Source organism: Malaclemys terrapin, chromosome 10 (genome assembly GCF_027887155.1).
Source record: "Malaclemys terrapin pileata isolate rMalTer1 chromosome 10, rMalTer1.hap1, whole genome shotgun sequence".
NCBI lineage: Eukaryota > Metazoa > Chordata > Testudines > Emydidae > Malaclemys > Malaclemys terrapin.
The window spans coordinates 21,330,553-21,340,690 of record NC_071514.1 but is presented as its reverse complement, the minus strand read 5'-3'; positions in this window follow the sequence as shown (position 1 = coordinate 21,340,690).

The following is a 10,138-nucleotide window of genomic DNA, read 5'->3' as shown; positions in this document are numbered from 1 at the left end:
AATTTCTGCTGCTTAACACAAATAAGAGCTGCTCATTAAGGATTTTCTGTTTTACTACTATTTGCATGACAGGTGCCTATTTGTAACTGTTAAGTCAGTTCTTATATCCTGCAGCAGATATTATCTACTACCCATATATTAGTAGAATCAATGATCCAAGGATAATTTCTCAGGCAAAATAACTGAGGGCAAGACCTTAAGATCTGATATGCAGCTACAGTTCTCTTGGGAAAAGCAAAAGACTCTCAGTATTAATCCTTGATTTGCAGGTCAGCCTATTTTCATCCTAGAACTACTGTACCATGCTCATGCTGGGTTGATTGTTATTATCCTTACCAATGGCAACTCATTATAGCAACTGGATATTAATTTGTTAAACTTCATTTTTATGTCCTTTTTTTTTTAGTCCAAAAATAGCACCCTCTACACACACAAACACCCAATCCTGTGGACAGTTGATTGCTAGTACAATGAATTCAGAAGCAAGTAACTAACTAGTCCATGGTCTGTAGTGATACTCTCATCAATTGCAAAGATTAGCAATTGCAAAGATTAGCTTTGAGTTCAACAGCTTTATCTATATGGCATTTCTGTGCACTGTTTCGAAAAACTAAGTAGGCCATTGTTAATCCTGCGAAAAAGCTGGGAAAGTATTTGAAATGAACAACTTGTTCAGCAAATTTAGGCATTTTTTCTATTTGCAAATTGGTTGAACAGATTGTGAGATCCATTTATTTGTTTGCTATTAGCATTTGTTCGCCAAATATTTTGGTGAACAAATTTCAGCCTATTGAATGATCATAAATTGTTTGCTGCTACTGTAACTATTCCTTTAAATAAATAGTCTTTATTCTTGATTCAGTATTCAAGCTCTGTGATTGGTCACTGTGAAAGACTGTACTACTACCTCTTCAAGGGACAGGCTGGAGCCTGCAGATAATCAAGAAGGCCTTGGCCCAGCCTGGAGTTGAGCTATTTAAACAGGAACAGAAAACTGAACATGGAGCTCCAGTATGGATACGATAGAGGGGAATACAGTAAATGAGGTGCTAGAAAATCATTATATAGCTTCTGGAGCTATCCTTTAAAGACTATACAATAGACAAAGGGTATGTCTATACTGCAGCTGGAAGCGTGCTTCCCAGCTTGGGTAGATAGACACAACATGCTTGCTCTGTTTAAGCTAGCATGCTAAAAATAGCAGAATAGTCAGAGGTAGAATGGGTGGCAGTTCAGGCTAGCCACCTGAGGAGAAACTCACCAGGGGGGTATGTGCTGGGGTAGGTAGCCCGGGCAGCCACCTGTGCTATGCTGTGATTTTTAGCACACTAGCTCGAACAGAGTTTGTGTGTCTGTCTACCCAGGCTGGGAAGCATGCTTCCAGCTGCAATGTAGATATACCCAAAGAAAGAAGAATGGTTGATTTTGTCCAATGGAACTACTGCAAAACTGTGTCCTTAAATGGGCTACACATAACTCTATAGTAAATAAAATTAGCTAAAACCTACTACTTTTAACATATCAAGAATAAAAATAACCTAATAGGGTAAATCACTTACTGTCATCCATTAATGTGTTGGTGAACCCTATAGTGATTATCATGTATATGCAAAAGGTTTTGCAACGTGTTGCTGGTGTTGCTCATTAAAACTCAGTATTCTATGGATGTCAGTTACTTCCATTTGATATCTGAGTGTAATTCAACTTTTTGCTTTTAAGCTGTAAAGTCCTATAGGGTTTGGGTCCTGATTGTTAGGCACTGCCTTATCTTCTTGCTCTACTCCAGAAGCTGAGATCATCTGGGGTATTCTTGCACACTGTCCCTATATTAGTACCTCTAGGGATGGAGATAGGGAATTGAGAGTGGAGGGCAGGAGGACCTTTGACTCTGAGATTTGCTTCCATAATTGGTCTGACAGACCCTGAGTTCCTGACCTTAAGGCCATGTTACAAGATCTATTTATTCACTCAAGCCTTAGCCTCAATTGGTGTTTGGGATGAGTTGAATTTCTCTGATGGTTTGGCAATTTTTTTGTGTTTGACATTGGATCATTCTAGGCAAAAATTAAAGTATTCAAATTTATATTTTATATGCACAGAGAGGTGCAGAAATTGTCACTTTAAAAAAATTTCATATCTTGAAAATCTGTAAATGATTTGAATTCTGCTATTAATCACTTTACATTTCAATGGGAAAGAAGGGTGAGAAAATAATAGTCATAACATTGTTTCAGAGTTTGAAAACATAGCCTTACATATAAGCCAATATAAATGTCCACAGGTGATGGAGTATTATTATTACACAATAATTCATGTAACCAAAGTGAAAACCCTACTGTCCACTTAGTGGGGTTAAAGGTGTGAAGTGGGAATATAAAGCAGGCTAAGCAATATAACTCTTGACATAATTGCATTTGCTATTTTGGATCCCATTCTTAAGAGCAAAAGGGACATAATGAGTGTGTATTTTAAGTGTAGGTTTTACTTTAAATCAATCTTTCTACTCATGTATTTGAAAATGTAAAAAGGAAACCTAAAGTTCCACTGCTCAATATGTTTAACCATTTATGAGTTATTTTATTAATATTTTATTAACTAACACTTAAGAGAATAGGAAAAATGCTCTTCACCAGTTTAGAGGAAGCAAATGATCATTAGCTTAATGATCTAACATATAAGTATTATGAAATGTGCCTGTTGCTATTGTTTACACACATTTTTCTAACCGAGAACGTAGAGAACTAGCACACATTCAAACCCCTGCAAGTAGGTTACTGCTATCCATGGGGCTGCATGCTTTTTTTCCCCAAAAACCTTATTTTCTATCTTTATTCTTATATATTACACACACATTTTTTGTTTGAAATCAGAATGCACCACCTTGATTGACTTTGCCTCCTTTTTTGAAAGTGCACATCCTCATGATGCATATTTTAAAAGTAGTTGAAGCACATAGAGTACTCAAACTTAAGTTTTGAAAGATTCCGTCACTTTGAAAGATATATTCTATACTTGAAATGAGGCATATTGCTGTTATAGCTCTTAGAAAAGAAACAACTTTACAAGTCTAAACACTGTGCACAAAAGGAAACAGGGTTCAAATCGGGGTGGTATGTGTTAATAAGACACACTGAACCTCTCCTACGGTGCTATCCTGTGCTCCAGACTCTTTCATTTTTTAAGTGTTTCTCACTATTGTGATTGTGAAGAAAATTCTGAAAATGTGAAGCAAGTGTAATGGATGTAGTGATGTTAACCTGAGGCTAGGTCTATACTGGGCGTGGGGGAGGGATCGATTTAAGATACGCAAATTCAGCTACACGAATAGCGTAGCTGAATTCAACGTATCCGAGCCGACTTACCCCGCTGTGAGGACGGTGGCAAATCGACCGCCACGGGTCCCCCGTCGACGGCGCTTACTCCTACCTGCGCTGGTGGAGTACACGTGTCGATTCGGGGATTGATTGTCACGTCCCGACGAGACGCGATAATTCGATCCCCCGAGAGATCGATTTCTACCCGCCGATCCAGTCGGGTAGTGAAGACAAGCCCTTAGTTTGCAGAGAGCCTGAAATAGTAACTCCGAGAGGAATGAACAGTGCCATTCATCTAAGAGGTGAAAACTCAGATACCCAATGATGATACTTCGTCAGTGTAGTGGGGCAGTTGCCCCACTTTGGCAGACAAAGGGTTAATAGCAGCCCTTGGAGCGGCTGCGCAGAACCCAGCCAATCAGGGCCAGGCTAGGACCTATATAAAGGCTGCAAAGCAGAAGAGACATCAGTCTCTCCCTGACAAGCAACCGAGGAGGACTGGAGGGATAGCACCTTTAGATAGAGCAGCGCTGGGCAGGCTCAGCGGAGCAAAGAGAAAACTCCAGCTTGATACGTGCCAGGCTGAGGCCCCTGAAAGAAAGGGCCGAGAAGATGCAAGGGCCAAAGAGGAAGTGGCCCAGGGAGCACGAGCAGCAGAGGGGGAGAGGAGGAGGGCAGGACATAGCTGTTGCCAGAGGGTTCCTGGGCCGGGACCCAGAGTAGTGGGCGGGCCTGGGTCTGCCCCCCTCCCCACCCCCCCACTTACACTGTACCTGGACGTGGAGGAGAGTGGCCCGATACAGACTGTGGCTTGCCGTGAGGCAAGGGACTAGACTTTGGGGCTGCAGTTGACCATGAGGGCAGGTGCAGACTGAGGACTGTGGATACCCCCAGAAGGGGAGAGAACCAAATGGGGCACAGTTGGAGGGCTGTGTCCAGAAGAGAACCCTGCAAGCCAGGGAGCAATGCGGGTCCCAGATAGCACAGCAAAGCAGGCAATGGACGGACACCACCCACAGAGGGCGCTCCATGGCTAGGACAGAGCTAATTCCCGGAGCAACCAGCAGGAGGTGTCACGGTAGTGAGTCGGCAACCCGTTACAGTCAGTATTACTAACTACTCACTGCTGATCAAAGCATATAAGAAAGAAGAGGGAGGATAATATTATGAACATCTATATAATCTACTGCATCTCTCATAAACCAGTCTCTTATAACTGACCCAACCATGCAAATACTCAGCTTTGATGTGCTATGGCACTCATGAGCCCTTCTGAAACTAATTCAAACAGGCCAAGATCCATTTGCCTTCACAACTAGGGCCAACAAGAGGATCCCACATGTGGTTGTGGCCAAAAACAGACAATGTCACACAATTACCCTCTGACCAGATTTGATGATGGTCTGAAGCTCTGCACTTCACCATTGAGGCTGTCATAAATTGGCTTGGCAAGTGCCGCATCTGATAAGAAGAATAATCTGTTGTGTGGGGGTGTCATTTTGTTGCTTCAAGTGCATGGATGTTGGACTTGTATCAATTAGAGCTGGATGGGAATTTTTTGATGGGAAATGCTGATTTGTCAAACCCAAAAGGTTGTTTTGGAAACATATATCCAGTCCAATGAACTTCTCATAAACCACAGGCAAGGTTCCAAGAAAAGCCTTCCAGACGGATAAGGCTCTGCCCAGTTTCTTGCCAGCTCCTCTGGTGGGCTGCTGTGGACTCTAGGCTTCCAAGGTCCATAGTACCAAGGCAGTTCCCCCTCTTTCCACCCGCCCTCCCTGCCCCAACTAAAGATCCCAGGGCTTGCAGATTCCCAGGCAGCCTAGCTCCCTGGGCTGCCAGATACCTGTAGCCTGGTGAGGCAGATACCTTGAAAGTCAGGCAGCAAAGTGCGCCAGCTGGCCTGGGAGTCGGGGAAACCCTGGGGCAGTCCACATGCCCCAGAGCTGTAGATGCTGGAAGACCCATCAGCTGCTGCCTGAAATTGACGTGGTTCTTGTCAGTTTCATGGCTGCCAACCACTGAGTAGCAATGGTGAAACAGTTTCACCACTGCTAGTCAGTGGTGAGGACCTATGAAACTGACAAGAATCTTGTCAATTTCAGGCATCAGCTGCCAGGTCCTGGTGAGCATATCTTGTTTCAGAAACACCATGTGGCAGTGTTTCTGAAATGAAAACTCTCCAGAGTTTCTGGTTTACAGGTGCCTGTATTAAAAATGTAGGGTTCACAGACACATGGCAGCTTTCTTGGGACTGGAAGACAAAGGACACAGAGTGGGGATGCATGTCACCCACCAACATTAATTCGGTCCTAAGTCTGCATCTCTCATGCTAACCCAAAGACTTTCAGATGCTGTACTCCAGGTGACTAATACATTTTTTTTACAGTTATGAAAAGGCTGCCTGGTGTCATCGCAGATACTTAATGAAAGCATTGAGTCCTGAAGTGAGGAGGAGGGGAAAGTCTAGATTGGCTGGACTCATTGCAGTGAGCCACTGCAAGAAACAGGGATTGCTGGAACCTGAAGGCCCCGTTTTGGAGTTGTGGAGGCCATGGGCCTGCCTCTGTGGAACAGTGAGGATTCTTGGGGTCCAGCACACTAGAAGGATACTCCCAAGACACTGGTTAAAGGCTGGGACATAGACCAGACCCTGTGCATCTGTGACACAAACATTTTTTTGGGTAACTCTGTCATCTCAATGAAAAATGTGAACGATTTTTAAATGACCTAATTAAACTTTTATATATTCAAAGGGCTTACATTTTATTTTGCCTGCCGCTTCTCCCATGTGTGTAAGGCTGCCTACCAATTCCTCCAAAACATTTCTAAAGCATCTTTAGCTGTCTTTTCTCCAATTACTCTACATTCTCTCTAAGGTTTCACTCTGATTTTTTTTATTTGTTTTGTTAAATACATAGTTGCAGCATTGTGAATCCAAATCATTCAAAAATCATGAATAATGCATCCAGAATCATAAGATTGGCTTAATCATGAGATTTTAATTTTGTTTTCTGATTTTTGAGCATGGAGTGTTCATGTTCTCAAACTCTTTTCAAATGTGAGCTAAATGACAGTTGAGATCCTCCATAATCACATGACTCTAGGAGCTTGAGCTTTAAGACCAAATATGAGTCTTGTGATAAAGTCATAAGAGTTAGCAACACTGTAGTTTCTCATCTCCTCCTTCATATATGGAAATATAAATATATCATTTCCATCCTCAGAAATCTTCAGTAGCTTTCTGCCCATTTCAGAATTTAGTACAAAATGATCCCTCTAAATATTCTAGGTTCTCTGTGTATTTACTGTCCCTTTCACTGTGTCCTCATCTTTGTTAAACATATACATCTTGACTCTAATGGCATTCTGTCCAGGCCCAGGGGCACTGATTAGAGTAACTTGTAGGATTGTGGCCGAAATCATTTATTATGATTTCTGAACCTTATGTCCCAATCTCTGAAACTCTGGGTAATATTATTCTTTAGCATATATATTTAGAGTATAATAACTAAAGGCATTAATTTAAAGTTTTAATACCTAAATGGTACATTTATTGAGTCACTAATTTAGAGCTTGATTCATCTAACTTTACTTGTCAGAATACAGCTCCTGCATCTAATATTGAGAATATCTTTGCTTCTGAGATCATAGCTACCTCTTCTTTAATGGTTTTCATCAGAGAATGTTAATGTTTTATGGTTTTATTTAAATCACATGGATCAATGCATATCCATACTTTATTTGGCTTTTCAATTACAACCCTAGAACTAAACCATTCTGTAAGCTGTTCTACCTTTTAAATATATCCCAGGTTTCCATATTATCAAATTCATTTTTTATTTTATCTGTTAAGGAAAATTGAATTTTTCTTGGTGTCTGCTTCACTAGAGTTACTGATTTGCCTAACTTATTGTAGTATTATCTTTTTCCGACATCTTAAGCTTTGAAAAACGTCTGAAAATTCTCACATTATGTCTATATTCTTTGTGCTATCTGGTGGCATTTGCAGCAAACTTCTTTTTTTTTTAAACTAACTTCATGTCTAGGCAGTGTTTTAATTTTAAAACAAGTGCTACATCAACATTTGCTATGTGGAAAATTATCAAGTGATTATTGAATTTTAAAATAAGATATAGTTTCTTGCCCTTTTACTGCTATTTTCTGTTTTGAATATGAAACAAGTTCTGCTTTACACCTCTGTCCTCTTTTCTTATCTGAAGTCGAATATTGGAATAACATTTCATTTTATGCCATTATCCATGTTAAAGGATACAGTTTTGCTACTGCTGTTTAGCTGTATTTACCAGTCTGCAATCATTGGACTGGATTCTCAAGCACCGAGGAGCTTGTGTAATTGTTTACCTCATGTGTATGTGAACACTACCAAAGCAGAATACTAGCATTTTTACATCTACTTTGCACAGGGGTAAATGAAAAAATAAGATGAAAGTCAGTAAAAAATCAGGCCTATTAAGCCTACAGTTTTCTTTGCAAGGAATTTTTAAAGCTTTTTACAAACTCAGCTGGGCATCATTTTACAATTTCTTCACATGTTAAAGGTTACCTTTGCAACCATAGGAATCAGAAACTTGATTTTAAAAAAAAGATTGAGATTCTGAAGCATGATTCTGCAGTGATGGGTGAATTCTGCAGCAAATTTCAGAACTATAGATTACACTGGTTTCACAATGAGATGGTGTTCACTCTGAACTGCAACACTTACGACACAGATTCTGCAAGTGGGTATGTCTCAGGCTGAAGTTAAACCACTTCTTCACAGTAGTCTGTGCCCCTCTTGGTTTATTCTGTATTCCACAAAGGAGTGTTTGCATTTAAAAAAAAAGTCACATCATTCCCTAAATCACGTTTCAGCTTTAGTCTTTATTTTAGTCACATATTCATCAACTGGCTCATACTGCAAGGATAAAACAAATCTCATAAGTACCATTTTTATGGGGTTACAGTACCTAACAAATCGATCTATAATCCCTGAGAAATAGCCATTGTTTTCTTTCTTCTCCCATGTCAAAACCACAACTACCTGTAACATTGCCAAACCTGATGTGAAAAAAGTCTGTCTCTGCTGCATCAATGGCATTTAGAAAAATGCCAAACTATTGTTTAAGCAGGTGCAATTTTTCTACTAACTTTCTTTGCAAACCCAGTACATTTGAAGGAAGTAACTGGTTCATTATTTGTTTGAGGTCATTTAAGATGTTATATAAAGAGCTGCACATTAGAAGCCCTTTGCAGTACACAACAAATTTTTATTGTTGTGGCCTAGAGGATAGAGCACTGAACGAGAACTCAGGTTGTATTCCTGGCCCTGCCTGCTGTAGTCTATAGGACTAACGTGTGTGTGTGTGTGTGTGTGTGTGTGTGTGTGTGTGTGTAAAATATTTCAATAAACCAAATACTTAAACTATAAGATATAAAATCTTTTCTTATAGTTTAAGTATTTGGTTTATTGAAATATTTTTAATATACATTTATAAACCTAAGTTTGGCTGTAATGCAAGAGACCTATAGGCCATATCCTGTATGGTAAGCTAAAGCAAAGTTAGCATATTTATATTAAGACCTTTTACTTAGAAAGCAAAGTTGACCTTTATCTTGTTTATCCTATACCCAAATAAAGTACCTATGCCTATGTCTATGACCTTTTTATTTAGAACAATAGACAATGGAGAATGGCATAAGAGGCTTTTCAATGTTGTACCCACAGACTTAACAAGTACACCACAAGAGCCTGATGTGCGTACATACCTGTCATCAATACACACATACATACTAGCCTATGGGGTAAGTGTACCCTAACACTTCTGTGGGTAAGGCATGAAATTTGGGCATAAGTGGAAGGATTTCCGGCATTTGCCCTATAAAAGAGGTAACCCACCTCAATAGAGTACTCCATTTCTCACTTTACTCCATTCCTACTTACTCCATGTCTATTCTTACTTATTCTCTATCTATTCTATCTCTCTACAATAACTGCTGTTCTTAGTAGGCTATACTTGTTCTTCTTAAACTTTGTTTCAAAGGAACTAGGCTAAGCTTGGTTTCCCTAAGTTTTATTCTTTATTAGGTTTTGCTTTTAAGTTTAAGTTAGTCGAGTAAACCCTAAGTTCACTTTAATAGCTCGTAGCATTAGTTTCTTCTAAGCACTGCATCCCTCACTCAAGAATTGAGGAACCTGAACCACAAGGCTGTTCCTTTCTCTTACCACCAGGTTATCAAGGAAGGATGTGAGTATATTAACGAAAGCTTTGTTACATATAATCTATATTAGCATATGTATCTTTTGAATAGCAGTAATGCGATTGTAACTTTGTAACTCTGGTTATTTTACCATTTACTTACTATTATTGATTTTAACAAAAAGTCTTTAAGGCTATATCTGTCTCAGTGTGAGCTTCCCATCATACCCCCGAGGGTCCTTTGTAAATTCTGTGGAGCCTGATTTGGGACAGGAACTTTTATCTTCCAATCCAACAGATTGGCGAGCCTAAACCCCATACTATTACTATTATTAGTAATATTATTAATTAAAATAAAAAAATAATTAAATTAATAAATTAAATCCACATATTATCCAAATTAATATTATCACTACACCCTAAATCAGGCTATACTGCTCAGTGACTTTAAGCAAGTTACTTACCCTCTTTGTGCTTCAGTTTCTCCGTCTGTAAAACAGGGATAAATGATACATGCCATTGTAAATTGCTTTGAGATCTCCTGATTAAAAAGTGCTATCTAAAGCTAGACAATATTATAGAATTCAGGAACTATATTACATATTTTAGAGGGCCATCCTC